This window comes from Mustela putorius, unplaced genomic scaffold, assembly GCF_011764305.1.
Source record: "Mustela putorius furo isolate JIRA1106 unplaced genomic scaffold, ASM1176430v1.1 tig00003853_pilon_pilon_pilon, whole genome shotgun sequence".
Classification (NCBI taxonomy): domain Eukaryota; kingdom Metazoa; phylum Chordata; class Mammalia; order Carnivora; family Mustelidae; genus Mustela; species Mustela putorius.
The window spans coordinates 5,019,384-5,045,313 of record NW_025422005.1 but is presented as its reverse complement, the minus strand read 5'-3'; the positions used below and the strand labels follow the sequence as shown (position 1 = coordinate 5,045,313).

Below are 25,930 nucleotides of genomic sequence, written 5' to 3'. Positions count from 1 at the left end.
GTGGAAATCAGAATCAAATCAACGTAGACAAGAGCAGAGTCAAGAGGGAAAGACAAGTTCCTAACGCTATCACTTGAGCATCTGGAATCAGCTGTACCTGAAGAGAACTCCAAAACCGGACTTCATAGAAGTCAATAAATTCCCTTTTTTATATAAGCCAGTTTGAGTTGGAGTTCTGTTACTTGCAGCTAAGAGAGGAGTCTAAGGTGACTCTATTAACTGAAATGTGGATCCTTTCTTTAAAGAAATAGTGAAAGTCTGCTCCCACTTACAAATAAAAAAATATTCAATTAAATATTCATTACATATACCTCGGTTGTGCAAAATTATCATTGGACTCTCCCTATAAAACATGGGCTAAACTGTGGTGGAAATAAGCCGTCATACTCATTTGAAACATTTTGGTTACCTGAAGAAATCAGAAAAAGGTATACTGAGTTCCAGCTGAGCTGGAATCCTATCTGCTGTCGAACTCCACACTTGCAGAAGTATCTCGGCTCTTCGACTTTAGGTAAAACAGCTGTTGCAACAAACACATCCCATGGAAGACAGTCAGTGCAGAACGCTGAGATTTAAAGAGCGCTCGAGAACTATCTGATCCAGGGGCTTTCAACGGCGTTTGACTGTGGCCCACAGAAGGAACTAATCCCTGTACACACACACACACACACACACACACACGCCCTGAAACAAAAACGTCCCAAATCCACAGTTACCGTGCGCAGGGCACGCTGATTTTAGAAACCAGTGCTGCTGACTGCTCGTCTCCTGAACCATTCCTAAGAGGTTTAGAGCACAGGTAAGGCACTGATCCAGAGACATAAGGGGATTTACCTGAGACTTCTCCTTTGCTCAGAGGCAGAGCAGAAAAACAACACAGCTGCTCACCCTCCTGCATTATTTCACAACGAAGGGCTCCTACCCATACACGTTCCTAGATGGCAAGCGTCCGGGCAATCCCAAGAAAGCCAGAACGATGATTCAGGTGGCAGACCTAGAGACCTCGCGCTGGTACAGGCCAGGACTCTTCAAGCCCGCTTGAATGAAAACCCTAATCCCCTAGAGACCCAGAACTGCTCTGCCTGGGAGGTCCTGCGGTGTTTGTGTCTAACTGACTAACAGGCAAGACTCAACGGAGTGCACGAAGAAGAATCAGCCTGGAGAAACACATCCTTCTCGTTCTGTGCACTAAACAACACCATACGTGTAATCTGTTTGTCAAAAGCAGTCATGGAACTCCAGCCCCCAGACTGCACTACGCCAGCCGGGGAGGGGAGGGGACAGCCTAGGTGACAACATGCCCTGCAGAGAGCTGCTAATCTACGCTGGCAGATGAGGGTAAAGGCTTCATTAATAAGACTTGAGTTAGCCTCAGAGAATTTAGAATATTGAGTAGTTGTTGGGAGACGGGGGAAGGCTGGCTAAGAGAGTGGGATCAGATTTGAGAGTGGTGAAAGTTGAAAGGTGAAAAAAAATGCAAACTAATTAATCTTGGTAGTTGATGAATGTTAATTTAACGTATTTGGGAGAACTTATGCCATGTGCCATTACTTTCAATATTACAAAGATAAGTTAAGCATCACTATTACTTTAACTCCTATGCACATTCACTCTGATTAAATTCCTTCTATACTGTATCATTCTCAAATTTGTCATAATGTTATAATTTGCTTAACAATTGATTTATAATAGGTACTTTAAAAAAATGTGTTGACTGATCTTTCTATAAGTCATATGTCTAAAGCTATGCTCTATGTTCAGTGCTTACAAGACAACACAAAATTTGGGGTGCCTGGGTGCCTCAGATGGTTAAGCGTCTGCTTCGGCTCAGGTCACAATCCCATTGCCCTGGAATAAAGCCCCGCATCTCGCATCAATCTCCTGGCTCGGCTGGCTTCTCCCTCTCCCTCTGCCTCTCCGCCTGCTCATGCTCTGTATCTGTCTCAAATAAAGACATCCTTTAAAAATTTGCTCAAAAACAGACAAGATAAAAATGTAAAAATTATAAGGGGGCGCCCGGGTGGCTCAGTGGGTTAAAGCCTCTGCCTTTGGCTCAGGTCATGATCCCAGGACCCTGGGATCAAGCCCCGTGTTGGGCTCTCTGCTCTGCAGGGAGCCTGCTTCCTCCCCCCTCTCTCTCTGCTTGCCTCTCTGCCTATCTGTGATTTCTCTCTCTGTGTCAAATAAATAAAATCTTTAAAAAAAATTATAGGTACCATGATATTTTTGAAACTAAAATTTATTACTACACAAAAAGAACTTTACTGAAATAAAGCAACAAGCCAGGTCGTACAGGCATTATCAACGCAGCCACCCCTGGCAGTACAGAAAGCAAAGACGCTATTTACAAAGTACGGTGCCAAGACTGTAATAAGCCTCCGTGCTGCTGCACTGCTTAGGGGGCAGATCGTAATTATTTCTTGACAGTAAAGGCATCCCCTAGCCTGCCTGGTGTGAGTTAACCCATGTCTAGACGTGTCAGAGAAAAGCAAAGAAAGATGGTCATTTGATTTCAGGGCAATCCACTCAGGAAGGGGACAGGTGATGGTCTCCAAGATCACGAGGGGCCCTACCCTCACGCTATCAGGTCCCAACACCCCGCAGGCTCCTCAGCACTTCCCACATGCTACATGGGACTAATAGTGACCTGCAGCCTTCAATGTCATTCAATGCATCTCATCTGGGCTTCTCCCATCGGCACTGAAAAGTCCTGGCTGGCTCTCAGACCTTACAGAGAATGTAAGAAAATCCACGTCAGCTGTAAGGAAGACAAAATTAACCCTACGTCAGTCTACTGTTGCCACAAAGCTCAGAATGCAGTTTACGGCCTGCCTCCAGAGTACGTAAGATCCCGTGGAGCGAGCGCGACCGCCTTCCTCAGAGCCTCCGTTTGCCCTTCCTGTGCCCTCACTTTCCTTGGGCTTCATCCTTTATTTCACCTATTTTTGTCTTGCTTCATCGTGTGATATATATGCAGCCACACCTTAGAGATACTGTGAGTTTGGTTTTAGGCCATTACAATAAAGCAAGTCACATTTTTTTTAATTCTCAGTGTCTATAAAAGTAGTTTTTATACTCTGCTGCAGTCTATTACGTGTGCAACAGCACTCTGTCTTAAAAAAAAACTATGTACCTTAATTAAAAACTACTGCTAAAATATGCAAACCATCAACTGAGCTTTCAGCAAGTCATAATCACTGATCACAGATCACTGCTAACAAATATAATGATAAAAAAAAGTTTGAAAGATTGCAAGGATTACCAAAATGTGACAGAAACATGAACTGAGCAAATGCTGTTGGAACAACGGTGCTGACAGACTTGTTCCCTCCCACGCAGGGTTGCCACCAACCTCCAATTTGTAAAACATGCCTTATCAGTGAAATGCAATTAAAGGGAAGCACAATAGAACGAATAATGCCTGTATCTCTGTAGGTTCCCTTAAATCATTAAAAAAAAAAAAAAGTGAGTGTACACAGACTACATCACGTGTTCATGCCAACTGGTTTTTGGCAAGGGAATATATAACTGAAATAAGCTCCCAAATATTCAGCTTATATACTGTGACAGGATGCCATGGCTGATATTTAACAATGAACACTTGGCACCACTAAGAGAGTCTCTTTTTGAAAAGATCGATGGAATACAAATATTAAACCACTTTAAGCCAAGGGAAGCAAAACCCTTTAAATGTGAGAAGACATGGCAGACAAACAAGGAACAGTTGGAAAAGGTGTGGGAGGGTGCACATCGCTGAGAACCCATGACTTCCAGAAACCAGTGCACCAGCTAAAGAACAGTGTCAAGTCTAACAAAACGGTCTTTACTGACCTTTCCGGGTGATTCCTAAAGTTGTTGTGTTTTAAATAGATATAGTAGCAATTTTCCCCTAAACATTTAAAAAAGGCAGCTTACAAGCACGTTCTGAAGCTTGAAACGTTCACAACAGCAGTGATCGGAAACCATGAAAAAAAGGTTGACGGTTCCCAGAGGAAATTCTAGGTCCCCAAAATATCCATTTCCTGCACTGGGAAATGAGAGAGCACCTGCGGCGGAGCGGAGCCATCAATAAGGGCCTCCGGGCTTTCGCTAGAGACGCTCAACATCGACCAACTCTTTAACTTCACTATCTTTCTCACATGAAGTACAAAACTCTCTGTTCAACCTGTTGTCTGTGCTCTCTAAAACAGTCCCACGTGAACAGCCTGCAGCTGTGACAGCTGCTGTCCTCGATGGAAAGGCCCAGCAGGGTCCTCAGAACTAATAATGGGTGTGTCTATGTGCATGTATCACAAAAGCAGAAAGACTGATTTTTAAAAAGCGTTAAATAATACAATGTTGTTCTTAACTACTGCATTAAATAGTGCTTCCACTTTGATCCTGTGGAATATAATTAACCAGGATGATTAAATGGAGGTCTCTCCGACATTTACAGCACTTCTGTTTTCACGACTAAGCTGAATTTATTGGGGGAAATGCATATCCTGTAAATAAATGTTACTTTCTAGAACATTAAACATGATGACTCTCTAGATCTAATACAAAGAAAAGGAAATACATAACCTTATTTGCTACTAATTCTGGTCTTAAAAATACGGTTTTCTTGTGCTCGCTTCGGCAGCACATATACTAAAAATACGGTGTTCTTATAAACACACACCATGAAAGGTGCTACTGCTGAACGTGTATCTCTTTACCAGGCTCCCAGGCAGCCGTTTCTCTCTATGACACAGTTCCTGTAGGAAAACTCCCTGAAACATTCCTTTGGACAGAAAGAGAAAAGGTTTCCTTTACATACAGCCAGCCATTTTACCATAAAGGACAAAATTCGGGGGGGGGGCGTTTTTAAAATTTCAGGTTTTGGCTTCATTGGTGACTGAAACAGAATGCGCAGAACCAAACACATGCAGGAAGCCTTCTGTAAATCCGCCAGCACTTCTTGCGCTTACTGAATCTGGCTTGCTAATTACGGACCTCAGATTAATCAGTAGAAATCATACCGAGCGGGACTGGACAAAATATAAAATAGACTGAAATCGGTATCATTCCCTGGTAAACTGATGAAGACACTTTGCAATAATATCAGACTTTCAGAAATCTGTTCTGATGCCTATAGAAACCTACCGAGATTGGAAAAAGTCTCAAACATCAGACCACCACCAGGACCACCTCTTAAAGTTGTGCAGTACCTAAATCAAATCACGGGAGAGCCTGTAAATGCAAGAAGGCCCCACGCAGCCCCTCTTCCAGCGCGGCCGAGCGTGGGTGTCCTGGTCTGCAGGTAAGCCAAACTCTCAAGTTCTTCCAAACCTCTTAGTCTCCGAACTCAACCAACTTTCCCCGCCCGGTTCTACACACACATTAATAAAACGTTCATTCACACCATTGGCCTGCTAGGAAAGGCGGCCTCCAACCGCCTAGCCCCAGAGAGGCGCCTGGGGCCGAGGTCGGGGCTGTCCCGGCCCCTTTCCCAGCACCCCGCGGAGGGCGCACCTGTCCCGACCCTTCTCTCCTCTCCCCGCGTAAGGGGCGCCAGTCTGGATCTTCCCTCCTCTCTCCGTGGAGGAGGCACCCGTCGCAGGCCCTCTCCCTTCTCCCAGAAGGAAGGGATCCTGTCCTGTCCCCTCTCCCCAAGTCCCGCCTAGGGGGCTCCTGTCCCCGCCCCCTTCCCCGCCCCACGCCCCACCGAGTGGCACCTGCCTCCCGCCTTCTCCCCGCGCCCCGCTGAGGGGGCCACCTGTCCCCTACCCTCTCCCCGCGCCCCGCCGGGGGACACCTGGATCCCCCTCCGCGCCGAGGGGGCACCTGTCGCCCGCCCCCTCCGCGTGGCCCGCTTCGGGAGCGGGCGCTGGATCCGAAAAGCCCGCCGCCGAGGCGCGCCTCGGAGACAAAAACCAGTCGGCGGCCCCGTGGGCGCCCGCTCGGCTCGCGCCCCGCCGCGGCCACTCCCCGCACGCGCGCCCCCGGACCGCCACTCACCCAAACACTCCCACTCCTTCGCGCACACACGCGTGTCCTCACACCCGCTCCCGCCCTCGCTGCCTCGCTCCTCACGCTCCCTCGCCTCCCCCACTCGCCTCCGGAACACGCGTGATCTCACACCCACTCCCCAGCACACCTCCTCGCAGACACGCTCGCTCCATCGGCACACGCCGGTCCCGCGCACACTCACGCGTCAAAACACGCTCGCTCCCCTCGCGCTCTCCATCCACGCGCGCTCCCTCCCTCCCCACTCGCCCTGTAAACACGCGTGTTCGCACGCCCGCTCCCACAGGCGCACGCCCTCCCCGCCGCTCCATCAACACGCGCCGCTCGCGCTCCGCCGAACACCCCCTCCCTCACTCCCGCGCCGTAAACACACGCCGCTGCCCACGCACACTCACGCGTCAAAACACTCCCCCCTCGCGTGAGCACGCGCACCCCTCACGCCCCCTCCCCCTCCAGGGCCGCGCGTGTCCTCGCGCCCACTCCTCAAACACACCCCGCGCCCCCTCTCGCGAACACGAGCGCCCCCCACGCCCCGGTCGCGGCGCGCGCCCGCCCCCAGCCCCGCCCCCGCGCTCCCCAGCCGCCCCGCGCGCCCCCGCCGGCCGCCGCCCTCGCCCCGCACGCGCCCGGCCGACTCTCCCCTCGGCCACACGCACACTCACTCGGACTTGGAGAGCACGGCCACCGCTCGGTCCGACTGGCGCCGAGCCGCCTCTGCGTTCCTCCTCCTCTCCCGCGCGGCCCCGCCCGGCCCGGCCCGGCCCCGACAACCTAGCCCGGCCCCGACCCGCTCAGCTCCACACGCCGCAGCTGGAACGACTCGGGCTCCGGGTACCGCTGTCTCCCCGCCACAGCCCGAGTGCGACGCCCGGACCAATGGCCGGGCGCGGCGGTGAGCTCACCGGCCTCGGCCCCGCCCTCCTGGCCGCACGGGCCAATCGGAGGGCGCGACGTCACCCGGAGCCGGGCAGAGGCAGGTGTGGGGCGCGGAGCCGCTCGGCGCGGGGACTGCGCCGGAACTGCGCCGGAGCCGCGCGGCGCCGCGCTGGACGGCGGCGGCCGGGCCCGGAGGGCGCGGGCGGAGCGCGGCCCCGCGGCCCCGGGCGCCCGCACGCGAGGGCCCGGCCGGCCACGGTCTTCGCGACGCCGCGGCCCGCTCCCCGCCCAGATTCGCGGAGGCCCGCTAGGGGGGCGGCCGCGGTCCGCTCGAGGGCAGTGGCGGTCCGGAGCCCGACGGCCGCGCCCGCTCCCCCGGGCTACGGCCCCGAGAAGCTTCCCCCGGGGCCCGCGCGGCGGGGGGCGCTCGGGCCGCGCTTGGCCGACCCCGCGGCGCGGCCCCACCGACTCACGGCCCCGCGGCGCCGTCGAGTCCGCGCTGGAGACCCGCGCCCAGGGGCCCCCCGCGTACCCGGGCTCGGCTCCCGGAGCGGCCCCGGCGCGCCCTGCGGCGGCGGCGTCTGCAATGCAGCCGCGGGAGGAGCCGGCGCTGCGCTGAGCGGCGAGCGGGGGAGCGCGGAAGGCTGGGCGGGAAGGAGGGGCGCGGTGCGCGGCAAGTCGGCCGGGGCCGCGAGGGCGCGGGGGCAAGTCCTGGGAACCGCGGGCGTCGGCCAGGGCGCGGCCGCGGACGTCTGGCTCGTGACGGGGAATGGCGAGTCCCCTGAGCATTCGGGAGCGTCCGAGGCTCCCTCGCGGGAGGTGCAGGGCCCCACCTCCGCAGCTGGAGTTCTAGGGCCTCCGCCCACTCCTCGGGTCTAACCCTGGTGTCCAAAAGTTCTGGCTGCGGCTTGGCTTTCTCACTTGCACACTTCTGCATTACAACCTCTCGCCTCGCCTCCTGCCCTAAGTCCGAATCACACAGAGTCAAGGCTCCCCGTGTCCAAGCAGCCTTCCCGGCGTCCCAAGTGGACACCATCACCCTTTCTCCGTTCCCTGTGTCATTCGTAGCCCTGCTGCTAGTCAGTCGCCGCGGCCCCCACACCCACCTACGGCCTTGCACACACAAAGCATTTGACCCACGCGGACTTTCTGGGAGGCTCTCTTCCCTTTTCCCCTCCATCTTGTCAATTACCTTTAAAATTGATAATGTCACTTTCCTGCCATCTGGGTTAAAAAGAATCTCAAAAGATGGGGAGGGCTTTTTTTTTTTTTTCTTACCCTACCCGAACATGCGTGAAAACCATAGAATTTTGCACAACCCTTAAGCCTGTAGGATAAAAAATAAGTAATAGGTTAGAGGCCAAGCCAGGGATGCTCCTGGTGAGGCTGAGTCCGGTTCTGTGCCACGCATCGGAACCAGGGAAGCAAGCAGGTCAGGTACAGTTGCACTCTTGGGGGCTGACCATGGCTTCTGGTCTGCAGCCAGTCCCTCCCTGCCCCGACGAAGTCACAACACCCAGTGCTGTTCAGAATCCTGCTCCAGCAAGCCCTTCCTGTTCCTGCCACCGCCTGTGTCCATCTTGCTCTCACCACACAGGACCCCTGCACTTCCCAGCTCTGCCTCCCAGCTCCCCTTTATGGACTGGGGTACCCCTATCCATTCCTTAAGGCCTGGCTCACCCCCAGCAGAACTGACCCAGGAGGGTTGTTAATGCATTCCTATCACAGCACTTCCTGAGTGGCATCTATTGCTGGAAAGGAAAGGGTTAGTAATCGAGGAGGAGGGTGCTGGAGACAGACCATCTGGGTTCAAAATTAGACTCTCCCACTTGCTAGCTGCATGTCCCACTTGTCCTGCCTTCATATCAATGCGTGAGAATTAAATGAGCCAATAGTTGTACTTATACCAATGCCTGGTGCATAAGGCACATTTATTACAAATTGGCTCCGGCTGCTACTAGAATTCAGGGTATCTACTAGACACCTAGGTATGCTACTAGAAGTTAGGGTGGCCACTGGGAAGGGGAGGGGAGGGCTTCTGGGTTTCTAATAATATTCCATTCTTGACCTGGGCACTAGTTTAAGTTTGTGAAAACTCTTTGAGCTGAGTTGCACATACTTACTCTATGTGCATTTTTCCATATGTTTAGTGTATGTTGATAAAAAGTGCTCTAAAAAACTGGTTGTTATTAGCTGAGACGGAGACAGCTTTAATCTTGAGAACAAGGACAAGGTCTTAACTTATCCTGGTACCTCACACAAGGCTGGGCACACTGTAAGTCCTCAGATAAGAGTTACTGAACAGCTCTGACCGGATTGTGAGCCACAGAGAACAGCTGGAGAGGCGGGATCCTGAGGGGCAATGCCTGCCTCTCTTCTCTACCCGGCCAGTGAACTCAGGGTGACTAGGGTCCTGGTTCGGGCACTTGGACCCCTGCTAAAGAGAAGGTGCCTCCACTCTTTACTGTCTCTCAGGCGGGGATGTTTTCCCTTGGGTTTGTTTTAAAAAGGCAGAGGTTCAGACCTGGACATCCTAGCTGCGTGAGGAGGGACATCCTGACCCTTCACCCTTCCTCCAGCAGCCCCGTGTCCACCTGCCACGTGAGAAAGGTAGTCGTGGGTATTTCCACACATCGGCTCTGCCCTGGTGATACAGTTGGGGTCGGCAGGCTGGAGCTCCCCTTTCAGGCAGCCTGCAGGGACATTTCTGCAGGAGGAAGTCCCCTTCCCTGTTGCTCTGCTGGGCCCATTACTCTCCTGGGAGACCTGCCATTCTAATTAATTCCCCACTGTACCTCTGTCTCAGGATAGAGACCACAAGAACAAATGCCCTCTTTGGGCCCATTCATGGAAAGTCAGATGGCACTGGGTGGGGTAAGCCGGATGCTTCTGAAGCAAGCTCAGAGCTCTGACAGCCTGCTAGAACAAAGTACCCACAGGTTGTCTCTCCTTATGGGTATTCATGTTTCTTTCTAGCAGGTTAGGAAATGACAGGGTCAGGCATGCATGTGCTTAAGGCAGATTATTACCCTAGATTTTTATAGGATGTTGAGTATGCCTGGGTTGTTTTTAAAAATAGGGAAAAAGAAACCTTTGCTCAGTGCTGTCATCACTTGGCAGCATCCAGACCAAGTGCAACCTTCAACCCTTAAAGCAGGGATGGTGAGTGTTTATCCCAGCCTTATCCTCTGCTGAGGGTCTCATGATGAACCAAAGGGGTGCATCCTGGTGCAGATGAGGAAGAACGGAACTAAAGTTTGTTGGATGCCTGTTACCTGCCTGCTCTTACGCTAGATACGCTCATACACTGTGGGTTTCTCTTGCAAGTTGGATATTGTATAGAGGAAAAAAAGGTTTTAAGAAGTCAGATAAATTGCCTAAAGGCACACAGATTGTAAGCGGCAAAACAGGGTTTTAGGTTCTGAGCCTGTTTTCATTCTGTGCCTCTCTGAGAGTTCTCCAAGTGCCTAAAAACTCTCGCTACCATTTAGATACCATTCGTTTAAGAAGGCAGTCTGGGAAATTTCTAAGAATGACCACGTTTTTTTCCCCCAGCCCTGGCAACTGTGAAAGGCTGTTTACGTAAAGATGTAGACTCTACCCAGACAGGTCCCTGAGTGTCCGCAAAGAATAGAGCTCGCCCTGCAAACTGATGTTGGACTTGAGTACAAGTGGGGAATAAAGCGCTGAAACTGGGTTGTTTGTTAGTGCAGTACAACTTTGTCTCTTCTAGCTCATAAGAAATCAAATCTGTTCCTAAATATAATGACTTCCAGTGAAACAACAACAACAACAAAGAGGAGTCTTCTCAAACTAAATGATAATTTAAAAATAATTGCAAGATGCATATTCAGTATATCTTTAAGGGCACTAAGAAATAATGGAGAAAAAAGAGTCTTTTCAATAAATAAGTCTGGACAACTGGATATCTCCATGCAATAAAATGACCTTGGACCCCTGCCTCACACCATATATAAAAATGAACTCAAAATGGATCAAAGACCTAAATGTAAGAGCCAAAACTACAAAACACATAGGAGGAAACACAGAGGTGAATCTCTTGTCCTTGGATTTGGCAATGATTTCTTAGATCTGACATCAAAAGCACAAGCAACCAATAGATAAATTTGGCTTCATCAAAATTTAAAACTTCTGTGCTTCAAAGGACTCCACTGAGAAAATAAAAAAGATAGTTCACTGAATAGGAGAAAATATTTGCAACTCATGTATGTGATAAGAGACTTGTGTCTAGAATATAAAAAAAATAATTACAAATTATTTTTTTAAGTAGCCTACTTTTAAAAAAAAATGGGCAAAGGATCTGAATAGATATTTCTGCAAAGAAGATAAACAAACGGCCAATATCATACAAAAGAATGGTTGATATCTTCAGGCATTGGGGGAATGAAAATCAAAACTACAATGAAATATCACTTCACACCCAGTGGGAAGGCTATAATAATTATTGGACAATAACAAGTGTTGGTGAGGATGTGGAGAAATTGAAACCCTTATCCCCTGTTGATGGGAATGTAAAATGCACCTGCTTTAGAAAACAGCCTGGCAGTTCCTCAAAAGTTTAATGATAGAGTCACCCTATGACTTCATAATTCCAGTGCTAGGCATATCCAAGGGAAGTAAAACATATGTCCATACACATGGATACTCATTTAGCAATAAAAATGGAATGAAGCACTAACACATGCTGTAACATGCTAAATGAAAGAAGTCAGCTGCAGAAGACCATATATGTAGGATTCCATTTACATGAAATGTCCAGAATAGGGAAAATTATCGAAATTGAAAATAGATGAATAGTTGTCTTGGGCTTGGTTGGGGGGAGTGCTGGGGAGAATGGGGCATGACTGTTAATGGATATGGGCTTTGTTTTTGGAGGAATGAAAATGTTAGAAAGTTCCATTGTAATGATGTCTGCACAACCCTGTGAGTCTAAAAAAATTCTTTGAATTGTACTCTTGAAATAGGTGAATTGGATGGTATGTTAATCATATCTCAATATGGCTGTAAAACCCACACAGGATAAGGAGGAAAAGAATGAAATATAGAAAACGATCAGTGGATTAATGCTGGAAAAGGAGACTGAAGGCTAGGAAAAGGAAGGCCAAGGTCAGGAGGCCTGATAGCCTATCCTCAGAATCAGTCTGTCCATCCTTGTTCACCAAACCCTTTGTGTCCAGTCCAGTGTGGGAAGCATGGGTAGAGAATCCAGGTGGACAGGCTCTGCCGTGACTGTTCTTGAGGAGACGAGACAGACACGGCAGAAGCACTGAGTCAGTGAGCAAAATTTCTAATTATGCTTCTGAAAGGTTGTAAAAAAGCCAGGGGTGAGTCTGTCAAATTCATTCTTGCAGTGATTACCTCTTTTTCAGCTCGGGATCCTGGAGGGAACAGCGTCCTGAACTTGGGGTTCCCTTTGAAGAACTCCCTGGTGTGTTGGGGCTCTCCATCACAATTGTTGGCTGATTCCGGGGCGAAGATAAACTTTGCAGAGAGCCTCAAACCCCTCTACCTGAGCTGCAAATGTCCTTATCAGAGCCCCCCAACCTTCCATATGAGGCAGATACGGAGGGTAGGGCGAAGGGCTCAGGACTGGGTTCAGCAGCTTCGACTCCGGTTCCAGTTCTACTACTAACCACTGGTGTGGGAAACTCATTTCTCTTCCCATGCCTCACTTCTTATTTTGCAAAATGAGGTCAAAGACTGTGCAGATGGGGTGCTAGTGTTGTCCAGCACGACCTGGCCTGATACAGCAGCCGCCCCTCTGCTTCAGCCGCAGGTACTCTGGATTTGAAATGGCCAGTCTCCCAAAGGCAGCTGCATGCTCGAGCCCAAGCAACCCATAGCATCAAGAGAACAAATGCATGCTGGTTGTTTTTAGACACTAACCTTTGGGGTGGTTTGTTATGCAGTAGTAGATAACTGTAGGAGGGGGGACATTGGTAAAGGGGGTGGTGGGGAGAAAAGTTGTTACTAAGGCAAACCATGCTACCATGATCTGTATCAGCCTGGGAAGGCTGTCAGAGCTAATCTGGACAGTGGAGGGGATGCATTAGCCATCAGCCTGAGAAGGTGGGATTTCCCTTGAAGGACATAATGCAGAAAGATAATCCAAAGAAGCTGGGGGAAGACACCGACTTCTTCTCCCCAGAGGCTTATACAAGCCCATCTGTTCCAGGAGAGCTGATGACCTACACGGCTAGTCTTTCTGTGAGTGTAGGCATCCTCTGCTCTAAGAGGCACAGAGTTATCAAGAAGGCAGATAATCCAAAATGCATTCAGGGAGTGGTGGTGGGTGATGATAAAGCACCCAATAGGCTTTAGAGTCTGAGTCGGAACCCCTAGCTGCGTGCCATAGGACAAGTCAGCTGACTCCTCTGAGATTCAGGTTCCTTTTCAGTAAAATGGGAATGGAAACATCTGCTGGAAACACGGAGAGGATGACATTGGATAATGAATGTAAAGTGAGTAACCCAGAGCCTGCTGGGTGCCCAGGGAGGGCTTGGGGTCTAAGACTATCTTCATGATAAAGCCCAGGATCTTTTGGAACGGTGGACTCTTTCCCACTATAATTTACTTTCTCTGCTGTTAAAATGAGCTTGCCTTCTCGGCACACAGTAGCTGGGTGCCTTAGGCATGGCCAGTAAGCACCCATGGAGGGAAGATAGAGCCTCTCCCCCAATCCTATTTCATAGTCATTCAGGAGGAACTTGGACCAGACGACCCAGACCCTTTAGAGCATGCCAGTATAGCTCATGGGTCCCACCCAGGCTAGCCCAAGCCTACACCTCCTCTCACTTCTCTAAAGGTCCCATCTGTTCTAGGTCTCTGGGCAACATGGACCTTATGGAGAAGGTGGTGCAGTGCAGTAAGTCTCCAGGGTAATGAGAGCCCAGTAAGCAAGATGCCACCTGGGGAGTGGAGAGATTTACTCTTCCTCTTGGGGTGACCATCACCATCATCATCATAGTCATCGTCATCATCGTCATTGCCATTATTGTCATTGTCACAGTCATCATCTTCATCAGTGTCATTGTCATCATCATTGTTGCTGTCACTGTCATTGTCATCATCACTGTCATCGTCATCATCAATATCATCATTGTTGCTGTCATCATTGTCATTGTTATCATTATCGTCATTGTCACTGTCCCGTGATCATCGTCTTCATCATTGTCATCGTCGTTGTCACCATCATCATCATCATTGCCGTCATTGTCATCGTCATCATTGTTGTCATCATCACCATCATTCTCATCGTCATTGTCATCCTCATCAGGATAGCAGTCACTGAGCCCCAACTGCGCTTCTTACCCACATCCATTCTTTCTGTGTTTACACCAAGTCTGGGATGTAGGTGCTGCTGCTATCACAGCTCACACAGGAGGAAACTGAGGCCCAGCAGGCTTATGTAGCTTGTCCTGGACTATGCACTAGTGAGGAGCAGAGCCCCCCGAGCCCCCATGCTCTGGGGCTGGAGCTCTTAGCTGTTTGTTCAGCCTCACCGGGGCTAGAGAAGCACAGCTACAGGGATGGTACAACCAGGTGGAACAAGGAAGCAAAGACAGACAATGGCAGCTTGCCTGCTGTCCCTCCCTCCCCCAAACACCCTTCCTGAAGCCATGCCAGTCAACTCGATGGCCACCCTTTGGTGCCGGAAGGACTCCTCAGACATCCTCAAAGAGTCAGGGTCATGTCTGGGCTGTGGGCCCCCTAAGCCAGGCCAGTTGTGCCAGTTGGGCCTGGGCTTTGTTTGAACCAGAAGCCTAAAATCCCTAGAAGGCAGAGCATCCAGCAGTGAGTGTTCTCTGCTCAGCAGACAGAAGGGCCCGGGCACCCCTGTTTTCCAGCTCTGGCACCCTGGAAAGGGTCTGTTCTGAAGGCTCATCTGTAAAACGGGGATGAAATAGTGGCCGCATCAACAGGCACATTGTAAGGACTCAAGTGCCATGTTTGTGAAGGTCCCAGCCTGGCGCCCAAAGGCACTTGGTGCTTTGTCTTAGTCAAACAAGAGAGCAAGGTAACTGGTTCACACCTTGGCCAAGATAGAAAACTCTAGCAGAAGCCCTGGTGTTGAGGGACGGGCCCCTGTGAGGTCTCAGAGGGCATGTCTGGGGCCTTAGAAGAGCCCTCCGGCAGTGATGAAATCCCCTTCAGGCAAGACTTCCCTGGGGAGAATAACTTTTGTGGGGCTGAACTGTGTCCCCCTCAAATTCATGTGTTGAGCCCTGACTCCCAGACAGTATTTGCAGACAGGGTCTTCCAAGAGGGGATGACATTCAAATGAAGCTGTTAGGGTAGGCCCCCACCCAATGTAAATTTCCATACGAGGAAATTTAGACCGACAGAGAGAACCTGCGGACGGAAGCACGTACGGGAACAACCCCATGAGGACGCCGTGAGGGGGTCACCATCAGCAAGCCTAGGAGAGAGCCCTCAGAAGAAACCAAACCTGGTATCAGACTCTCAGACTCCAGAACTGTGAGGAAATAAAATTCTGTGGTTTAAGACAGTCTGTGGTGCTTTGTTATGGTTGCCAGAATGGAGGCAAGCTTTTTCTTCTACACATTTCCATACATCTTTTTGCCTGCCTAACAGCTTCCAGACCCTCATGGGCAGAATTCATGGGTCTCTGCTATGGCCAAATCAGGGCCCCAACTCCCAGAATCCTTCTGGAAAGGAGCTTAGGAAGCCTGGGTGCCTAGGGTCTGAGAGAATGCCACAGGTGCCCCCTGGACCGCTGCTGGCTTCTCTGTGAGGCAGGAAAACCTAGCAAGCCTTCAAAAGAGGCTGCCACGCACCCACTGTCCAATGGAGTCGTGTTTGTGATTGGAGCTGTTTACCTGAAAGGTACACTCAGAATGCACTTATTAAAACTGCCACGGTGTGCTTTCTCACACAACAGACACCATCCTTTCTTAACATGGAAATCCGATTAAAGCGAAAAGTCCATGTTCTCTTAGAGGCAACAATGGAGTCCAGAGACTCCAGTACAGAGAGTACTGATGGTAGAAACAGCTTGGAGATCCCCATCCTGATGGTTGCTGCCTCCCCAAACCTGAGGCCCCCGCACCAGTAAAAACAAGAGCTAGAAAGTTCTCCGTTTAAGGAGGCAACCAGCTACCGCCTAGGAATAATAATTACCAAGGTCGCGGTAGCTGCCACGTCACGTCGTGTTCTGAGTTACCAAAGAAGAGAAAAAGCAATCCAAAGGGAAAGCACAATCGGAGGCAAGTGCATTTTAAACGGCACCCACCTCAGGCACCTCGGGGAAGCAAAACGGGTACGTGAGTTTTAGGTAGGGGCTAACGTGAGAAAAACAACAAAGGTGACCGGAGAAAAGAACAATGGGCCACGCACCTATGGGCTCCTCCACCCCCAGCTCGTCTGTCTTTGACACCCTGGGTCATGTTTCTGCTGTGAACCCTCGTGGTATGGCCACGACCCCACGCAGACTGGCAGCTTGCCGGCTTCTATGGGGCCCGTGGGTTGGGTCAGCCCCGTGCATGGCCATGAGCCTGAGAGGCACCATCCATCCCTTTCCAAAGAGAAATCCCCTGAGCGCCATCGCGAGACTGTAGCCCCGCCCAGCGGTCCTCCTGGCTTCAACTCACTTGTAAGTCATGTGGGAGATAGAAGACGAGCCACCCACTCACTCTCTTACTGGGTCTTCCACACGGGAACGTTGGGGGAGGAATGATGTCTTTAAGTGCAGTCAGGCCCTGGAGTCAGACTTCCTGCTTCACATGGGCTTTCTGCTGGGAGCTTCTTCTCTCTTGCTGCTTTTCAAGGGAGGAGCGCTAAGATTCGTGATGAATGCATTAGCCACTTCTAAGTGGCAGAGAACTGGGGGGCTTTGAATGCCTCGGGCCCAGCCTGGTGTTGCTGTGTTGGCCATGGTTCTGGGTTGGCTCCCTAGCACCTCTGTGCAGGCCCTGCTCTGTGGAAGGAGCTGGCTTCCACAGCTCCCGGGTGGCCCGGGCCAGGCCTTCCACTGTCAAAACAAACATCCCCGAGCTTACAGAATTAGAACCTTGAGTCTTAAGAATCACACCAAATTGTTAACATCCTAGAAGGTGGCTGAAGACTGCATCTGCGCCTTCCCTTTCTCTTGGAGGTGAATTACTGAATGGGAATGCTCTTGCCAAGGTCCCCGTCCTGGCTCTGGGATCGCCATCTGTACCCAGCTGGTCACCATTTGCAAGGTCAGATCCATTCCCACCCCTGTCGGCAGAAGGAAGAGGAGCTCTGTGGGAAGGGGGGAACTGGTTCTGGGGCTTCCTCCAGGCTCCCAGCCCCCAGCATCAGGGAGGGGAGGAGGAGGTGGAGAGAGGACAGGAGGGAGGAGGCCGCCTGCTCCAAACTGAGCTGCTCATCACCCTGTAGCAGCAAACGGAACCATCAGGAGAGCACTTTTGCGAGAGGAGAACATTGCTAGAGCCAGGGGTGCTGTCTGCGGGATGGAGATGGGGCGCAGGTTCATTTACAGAGCATCACAGCCTGTGGTGCAGGTGAGTAATTTAAAGAGGTAATTGAAATAATATGTTAGAATAATAAGCTTAGCCATCAAAGGCTTCTGGAATTTCTTATTTAAGTCCCCATTAGATCGACTGATCTGTAATCTACTTACTTTCGTGTCTCTGCCCAGGAGATGTTGAGCTTTGGACAACACTCTGCAGAAGAAAAGCCATTTTTCCTTAAAAAAAAAAAATGTGTTCTTTGGCCCCAAAGAATTGCTGAAGATGACACGAGATCTGTGTGAAGGCAACACTGTTTAAAATCAACAGCAACAAAGACAACAGAAAACACACATTTCCTCTCCCAGCACGGATGCAGGTAGAAATTGGTCTGCTGCGGTGAGGAGGCAGGGAGGCAGGTGAGGGCAGGTGGGAACAGAGAAGGAGGAGGTGCTGCTCTGCTCGGTAAAAAATTTAACCTTGCCCCAAAAGAGGTCTGGCCTCTATCCTTGCCTTTGGGAGGTGATCTCTAAGCCCTTAGAATGTTCTGCTTTATGGGAGTGTCTTTGTTTGCCTGGGGGCCTCCGGTGGCTGGCTGTCCAGCAATGTGATTTAAGGTAAGGGCTGGTCCCAGAGGGTATTTAAAGGGTGGGGTTGGCCACACGAAAAGGACCAACAACGTGATTTAGGGCGGGGCTTTTGGTCACACAGGATCAGCCAACTCTAGAGAGGCTGGGAAAGAATTGGCGGCTGGACAAGGACTCATGCTCACCCAACGGAGCCCCAGGAAATGCTCTGGACGCGGGGGCTCCAGCGAGCTTCCTTGGTTGGTGATACTCCGCCAGCACCGGCCCCCACTGATGTCGGGCAAACAGACACTGTCCATGACTCCACAGGGTGGCCTCTTGGTCTCTGCCCTCTGCACATCTTCCCTTGGCTGGTTTTAATCTGTGTCCTTTTCACATAATACACTCTGAGTGTAATGGCTTTTGTGGGTTCTGTGAATGCTTTCAGTGCATTACTGAACCTGAGCATTAGGTCTTAGGCACCCCAGAACTTGCAGTTCGTATCAGAAGTCAGGGGGTCTTGTATGGACTGGGCACCTCGGACCTCACAGTTGGCTAACTCCCTCAGATTCTTTCTACATATGAAGAGCACTGCCATGAACAAACATTAAAGTTTTCAGGATCAGCCCCTGTCAAACACATTCCCTTCCTGATGGGGGCACAGAGGGATACCCCTGGCTCTCGTGCTGAGGACGATGACCATAAAACACCACTGACTGTCCATCAGTCCACCCGTCGGTCTACCCATCAGCCCATCCATCCATCCATCCATCCGTCCATCTGTCCATCCATCCATCCATCCATCCATCCATCCATCTGTCCATCCCTGGAAGAAACATTTATGGAGTACCCACTATGTTCTTAGTCTCTTAGGACATGATAATAATTAAGATAGAAGTCCTTGGCTTCACAGTTCAGCTGTATTCTCAACTTTGCCAATTTCATCCACATGCCTTAGGCCATTTCATGCAATGCCACCTCCATGCAGACATGTCACAGACTTCACTCTCCTGCCATGTGTTTCTCTGAGCTCTGGAGCCAATAGCCACTCGCTCACTATTGATTTTTCACATCATGTCCCAAAGGCCCTTCAAACTCAGCCCAACTTGTGACTAGTCCTCTCCAGTGTGAATGACACAGAACCCCCATATTTAATCCACCTACAATTCATGAGTTGTCACCTCCTAAATGTCTCTTGCTCTGCCCCTTCTCTCCAGAACCTCCAAGTCCAGCATCATCCCCAGCCCAGAGGATTCACTGGTCTATCCTCACCCACTCTGACCCTCCTTCTGCCATTGTCCAAATAGCAGCCAAGGGCCCTTCTCGAAATACACACCCTGGCCATGTCTCAAACCCTCAGTGTCTGCCCTCCTCTTGGGGACAAAGCCAGCTCTCCTTAGGCTGACCCACACAGCCTTATCCTTGAGCCCCCAGACTAGCCTTTCTGATCTTACCCCCCTTCCCTCTCTACCTCACCAGCCTTCCCATGCTCCCTTATACCCGTGAGGCTCCCTCCCACCACAGAGCTTTCTGTGGATGCTGTTCCCTCTGCCTGGAATATTCCTGCCTTCCCTCTTCATGGAGCTAACTTCTCCTTCCTCAGATCTCAGCGCAAGGGTCATTTCCTCAAGAAATTCCTCCCAGACATCCCGAGGAGTCATTCCGCAATTACAAGTGCCCCAAGCTCTTGGTTATTGGAGGGCTTGGAGGTCAGGTCTGATTTTTCCTCCACTAGATGGTAAGCGGGTTGAACACAGGCCCCTTCAAAAATGAACATTTTGTTCATTTGTTTTGATTCTAGCACTTGGCCCAGTGCCTGGCACCAAAGAGTGAACAAGCGCTTACAAAGAATAATTGCAAATGGAGGAATTTACAAAGTGTGATGGGAAAGCCAAGTAAAAAGAAGGTGTCCTGCACACGGAGAAAAAGGGACAAGGTGGGGAACTGGCTCTTAGAGAGGAGGGGGCTTAGAGTAGATGTTTAGATTAGAAGGGGTGGTATCCCATGCTGGACGGTGAGTTTATCTGGACCTTCCCAAGGAACAGGTGACCACCCTCTCCCCCCCCAACAAGTGCTCCCTCAGCCTCATGCCTCCCTCCCTAACAGATCTCACTACACTGGGTTATGTTTGCTGGTTTCTTGTCTGTCTCTCCCAGTGGGCAGCCCCTCACACGGTGCCTAGCGCACACTGGGCGCTCCGTCCATCCTTTCTGAATGCATCGGTGGCATACAGCGTGGACGGGAAGACAAAGAAAGCGGCAGGAAACTGGCGATATGGGCTAAGAAAAGCCTAAGATAGGACAGTGACAGACCTGGCAGGAGGAGGCCCTGAGGGGTTTGAAAGTCCTAATTCACAGACTGCTTGACTGAGCAGGGGAAGCATCCTAGGAGAGGGGCAGGGAGAGAGACGCTTCTACCTCTGGAGGCCAGGTCAGAAGCAGCAGGTCGGAAGCAGGGAGAAGAGGCCCACCGTGTGGCAGTCAAGAGCGAGCAGGTGGAATCGGACCGTGAGTGTATGATTCTCTCTGCACCGCTGGCTGACTGCTGCGTCTGAGTGTCCTCATGTGGAGGATGGCGCACCTTGTAGGCTGCTGGAGGTTTAGTGCACCAACACATGTAAATGCTTCATGGATAGGGCCTGGCAGGTGTAACCTTGGGTGGGCAGCTCTGTCCTAACATGTAGCTTTTGCAGAAAGAGACAGTCATGGCGGCTCGGACATCTCCCAGTTCTCCCGTGTGTGTTAAGACGGCCGGATGCAGCTTGAAGTCACAGAAATGACACACGTGGTCACCAGGGTGCCCCTGAGTGGGGTGAGGACTATGGCAGGTTCCCTGCTCACGCGGCCAGCACATCCAGGACTTGGGCAACAGAAAGGACACCTGGGGCCCTCCCCCTCTGCTGATGTCAGAACCAGTCCCTCAACATGAGGGTGGGTGCCAGGGGGCTGCTTTTACTCTCATCAGTGCGAATCGTAGGAAGGAGCATTGGCCCACTGGGCCAGGACACCTGAGCGAAGACGGGCCGAGGGAAGGAAACCACAGTCTGCCACACCACGACGGCTCCGAGCCAGCTCATTTCAGCCAGGCCTCCAAAGCTCGCTGAACCAGGAGTCAGGAGGGGCTTCTGCTCCGAATCAGGTTTGGGACCAGTCGCCGCCCTTCTCTGGGCCCACATTCCTGCCAGAAGCATGGGGAGGTTGGGCTCGGTGCTGACTGAGCTTCCTTCAAGTTCTAACTCCCGAAGATTCGAAGTTTGTTTCTGGCGTGTCAACGATTTCCGCTCGGCTGCGGGTGTTTAAGATGTCTCCTGTTACTCCTACTAAGCACGGAGCGTCTGACACACCTGCCTGTCACTGTTTGTTCGCAAAGGACTTCGGGTTCACACGTGTAAAGCGTCCTCAAGATCCTGCAGTGGAGGGAGCTGGTCTTTGGCATGTCAGACTATTTTGTTCTTTTATTTTTCTTTTTTAAGATTTTACTTATTTATTTGACAAACAGAGATCACAAGTAGGCAGAGAGGCAGGCAGACAGAGAAAGGGAAGCAGGCTCCCTACTGAGCAGAGAGCCCAATGCGGGGCTTGATCCCAGGACCCTGAGATCATGACCTGAGCCGAAGGCAGAGGCTTTAACCCACTGAGCCACCCAGGCGCCCCAGACTATTCTGAACGGCTTGTCACAGGCGGGGACGAGGTCGCTGGGCTGCTCAGATAGATCGGAAACGTGTGTATTTTGGGGAGCTTTTAAAAGGAGAGGTCTTGCTCCTGGCCCTGGGCAGAGGCTGCTTTGCCTGCTCTGTCCCATGTGGAACTGGACTGAAGGGAGCGGTCTCCCCTCACCCAGCTCTGGGACCTCCGGGACTCACTTCCTCTGGGGGGCCAGACCAGCTCTGGCGCTGCCCCTGGCCTCTTCTTCCTGATGACATTCTGAGTGTCAAAGTCTTAAGACGGTGGCTCCCCACGGCTGGTCAAACAGATCAACATCTCCATTCTTTTCCAGGGAGATAGATTCAGGGAGGCAGATCCCAGGAGAGGCCAAGGAAGCCAGCTGGCTTGACTGTCTGTATCCCCAAGCCTTCTGGACTCTTTGGGGTCCAACTTGGCCAAGAGGCCTTTCGTTGAAGTTATGGCGTCTGGAACATGGCTGCCCCCATCCAAATGATGTAGTAGGATAATGGGGGTCCCATACATTCATTTGATGAGCTAGGGGTACAGTTGCCCGAGAGGGCCTGCCAGGAGGTCGTTGGGCCCATCTGCAGGATTTCTGCTTTCCGGCACCAGCCGGGGGATTGGATGAGAGCCATCTCCACGGGGTCTGACATCCACATGCCCTTTGGCAGTAAGACACAGTTGGTTCCTGCCTTGGGGCTCACCCCAAGCCCCTGTACCCCAGTGGGGAGCAAGTGGGAGGGAGTTTGTCCCAGGGATTCGGAGCAGGTGCAGGATGTCTCCCCAGGCCCAGGGACAGGGAAGCTGCTTTTCTGGGGCCCACAAGTCTACGGGCCAACACCAGAAGGCAAGACAGGCAAAGCAGGACCCGTCTTTCCTCTTGCGGCACAGGAAGGGCAAGGTAGGGGAGACACAGCACCTCCCGGGTCAGGTAGGAGTCAGAGAGGCTCCTGGGCCTTCCTGCCCTGCCCTGGACCGGCTCTAAGCTCAGAGACAGGTTTGGCATCTTCTCATCCAGAACTTTCCGCCATTTCTCTGGTTCTTTTTCAATTCACGTTGCTCCCTCTTGGCTGAGGGTATGCCTCCGTGGGGCTTCATCCGCCTGGAACGCTCTGCCCCATGTTTCACCTGACAGGTGACACAGCTGACAGGTGACACAGCTGCCACATCCTTCTTTTTCTTGACACCCTCTCCTCTCCCAGCCTCCCTGGGATCACGGCCTTCTACCTGCTTCCTGACCTGCTGGATGTGTCTCCCCGGGCTCTTGGCCAGCCTCCTTTCTGTCTGACATCCAAATGTCTGGGGGACGCCATAGTGGACCGGCCCCCTCCCCCCTCCTTTATCAACGCTCTTCCATGGAGCCATGGCAGTTGGCTCATGACTTTAAATTCCATCTATGCCCTGATGACTCTTAAATTTTATCTCCACTCTGGCCTGTCCTTGACCTGCAGGCTTCCAGATGTACACTTGGTGACTCTAACAAGGCAGCAGAGTGCGACGGAACCGAAACCAAACTCCTCACTGGCCATCGCCCAAACCTGTTGCTTCTTCAAGCCCCTCCATCCCACAGAACGGTCCACTCTACCCCAGTTGTTCAGGCCCCAAGCCTAGGTACGACCCCTCATTCTCTCTCACCCTCCACGTTCAAATCATCCACGGAAGCCTTGACTCCGAACCCCCAACCGTGTCTCTTGGGACCCATTATTACGGGCCCCCCAGGCCCCCATCGTCTCTTGCCCGCAGTGTAAGAGCATCAGACGGCTGGGGGTTTCAAAAACACGAACCTGAGGGTGTGACTCGCCAGCATAAAACCCTCCCGGGGCTCCCATTGTCCTCGGGATGAAATTCCAGCCCCCTGTCTTGGCTGATGGGCTGCTCTCGGCCTGGCTTCCACTGACCTCCCTGGACCGCTGTCATTCCCCTATACCTTCCGTTCCTCTGCCCAGCGGCGCGCCTCCTCAGCTCCTCCGACATGGCAGGCTTGCCCTCTCCCTGGGGACCTTATTCTTGTTAGTCCCGCAGCCTGGAATGTTCTTCCCTCGCTCTTAGTGTGGCTGGCTCCCTTCCTGTCATATGGCCTTCCCAGAGAGGCCTCCTCGGACCCCTCCAACCTGAAGCAGCCGCGCCGGACCCTTTACCAGGCCACCATTTTAAACACTCTGACGTTTTCCTTTGTGATTTGTTTGTTGTCGTTTCTCTCCCGCTGGAATATAAACTCCACAAGAATATAGGTTCCCTGGAGCCCAGAGTGGCGTCTGGGGCACAGCAGGTGAAGGACCGACGGCTCCTGGTAGAAGGAGGCGAGACGAGAGGCCGAGAGGCCAGGAGATGCTGTGCACGTGTGAGGTGATGTTGGGCTGCGTGAAGGTGGTGGGCAGGAGATGCAGAGAAACAAGAGAAATCGGGGGGGCGGTGACAAAAGCATTAGGAGGGTGACGGGGCGCGGGGAGGGGTGACTCCTGGCTTCCTGGCGAGGGGAAGGGTCTAGGAGATGGAGGGTTGCAGGGAGGCAACAAAAGAGCGGTAGTGAGTAACATGTGGGACATGTTGACTTTGTCCAAGAGAAATCTGACAGCAGAGCTGTCTTGGGGGCAGTTAGATGGATGGTTCTGGATCTGAGGCGAGGCACGGAGGAGATACTGCACCTTTACCTTTGTGTACCATAGCGGAAGCCCTGGATAGGGCCAAGCCCTCAGGGGAAAAGAGAGTGGCCCAGAAGAGGGGGCCTATTCACGGTCATTCAACTTGCGGGCTCTCGGGACCTGTGACTCCGTTGACTGTCCCATCCCCTTGTGAGGCCCTCCAGACCCCAGGCTCTGTGGCTTCACTCTCTCCCAGTCCCTGCAACTCCCCTGACTGCTTCTTCTTCTCATTCTCCACCACAGGCTCCTTCTGGAATGTTCGGCAAATGTATAGCCCGCTTTCTCCTGGGGCACTCTCTTCTCCCTCTGCCTCAGAACGTGACCTTCTTGGGCAATAAAGTTTTTGTAATTGATAATTACAGATGTAACTAGTTATAATGAGTTGCTACTGGATTGCACCGGCCCTCATCCAATGATTGGTACCCTTACAAGAAGAGAAAATGGGGACACAGAGACACACAGAGACAAGGTGCTGCGTGATGACGGAGACAGAGATTGGAGTCACGCTGCCACTAGCCAAGGAATGTCAGGGATGGTCAGCCACCACCAGCGAATTCCCCTCTATCCCTTTCGGACGGAGCATGGCCCTGCTGATGCCTTGATTTTGGACATCCAGCCCCTAGAGCTGTGAGAGACTATATTTGTGTTAAGCCTCTGAGTCTGTGGTCCTTGGTTCCAGTGGCCCTGGGACACTAATGCAACGGTCAAACGTGAACTGGCTGAGCCTCCCACCTTGATGCCTCGGGGTGGGGAAGGGAGCCGGCAAGCCCATCCTGCGAGAATACCCACATCTGCCCGAGCTCCGGGGCTCCCTCCACAGATTGTCCTTTGCTTCCTGTAGCCAGGAGGGAGACGCAGAGGCCACCTCCTCGGCCTCTGCAGATGCTGGCCTTGCTCCTCCGTGCTGGTTCTCTGCGGGGCACCATTTGTCACTGCTGCAAGGAGGGGGGTGAGGCCCAGCTCCAAGGTGACCCATTCCCTGCCACACAGAGGAGCCCTTCACAGATCTGTGCGCTGTGGCCCCAGCTGCAAACAGCAGATCACTTCTCCACGAGGCATCTGAGGACCAGGCCCCCGGGTTCCTGGTTAAGGAGGGCTAAGGACAGACACCCACCCCCAATCTGTAATGATGTAGACCCCACAAAGACCAGTTATGGGAAGAGCGCCAGTGTTCGGAAGAAAGGCACTGGCCGGGCAGGGTGCAGCTCAGAGGCTGGGAAATCCCTGCCCCTGAGCTTCAAGTCCCATGTGTAAGACCAGGTCAAACCAGGCTTTTCTGCTGTCCCCTTGTCTCGGGAGTGAGGTCCGGGGCACACGGAAGCAGGTTCGCTTGTGCATAGAAGCACCCATGAGATAACCCACTCCAGATGAACACCAGAAGGCTCTGGGCAGTACCCACTTCTTCTTTATGGGGGGGAGCCCCTACGTCAGTGCTCCTGAAGCTTCTCTAAAGTCCTCCCAGAGGCAGGTGAGGCCAGGCCCGCAGGCACTGGCAATGGAGCACCTCTCCATTGAGGCACCTCTTCAAGGCACCTCTCCAAAGTCAAAGACAATTCCCTCCCGCTGTATGTCTTATCTTAAAAACTCTTGTGGATTTTGTATTCAACTCCCTAAAATCAACTGCCTTGTTTTTAGTAAAACAGTAACATTCTACATGATTTACAACTCAGTTGCTTGGCTCTGTGTGTGTTCTCCCATGTGGACAGTTCAGCGTCACG

At 52.0% G+C, this 25,930-nt stretch overlaps 1 protein-coding gene across 15 annotated transcripts in view; it reads right to left on the bottom strand.

Annotated features, from left to right (window-relative positions):
* The window catches only part of CAMTA1 (calmodulin binding transcription activator 1), an 813,334-nt gene that overhangs the window by 46,291 nt on the left and 741,113 nt on the right, over nucleotides 1-25,930 (bottom strand). The window contains exon 1 of one of the 15 annotated variants that reach the window (XM_045063678.1): nucleotides 6,651-6,854. The exons of the other annotated variants lie outside the window; for them this stretch is intronic. The gene's annotated coding sequence lies outside the window, so the exon portion shown is untranslated. Of the gene's footprint in view, nucleotides 1-6,650; nucleotides 6,855-25,930 lie in introns of those variants that run through there. 15 annotated transcript variants of the gene reach the window in all.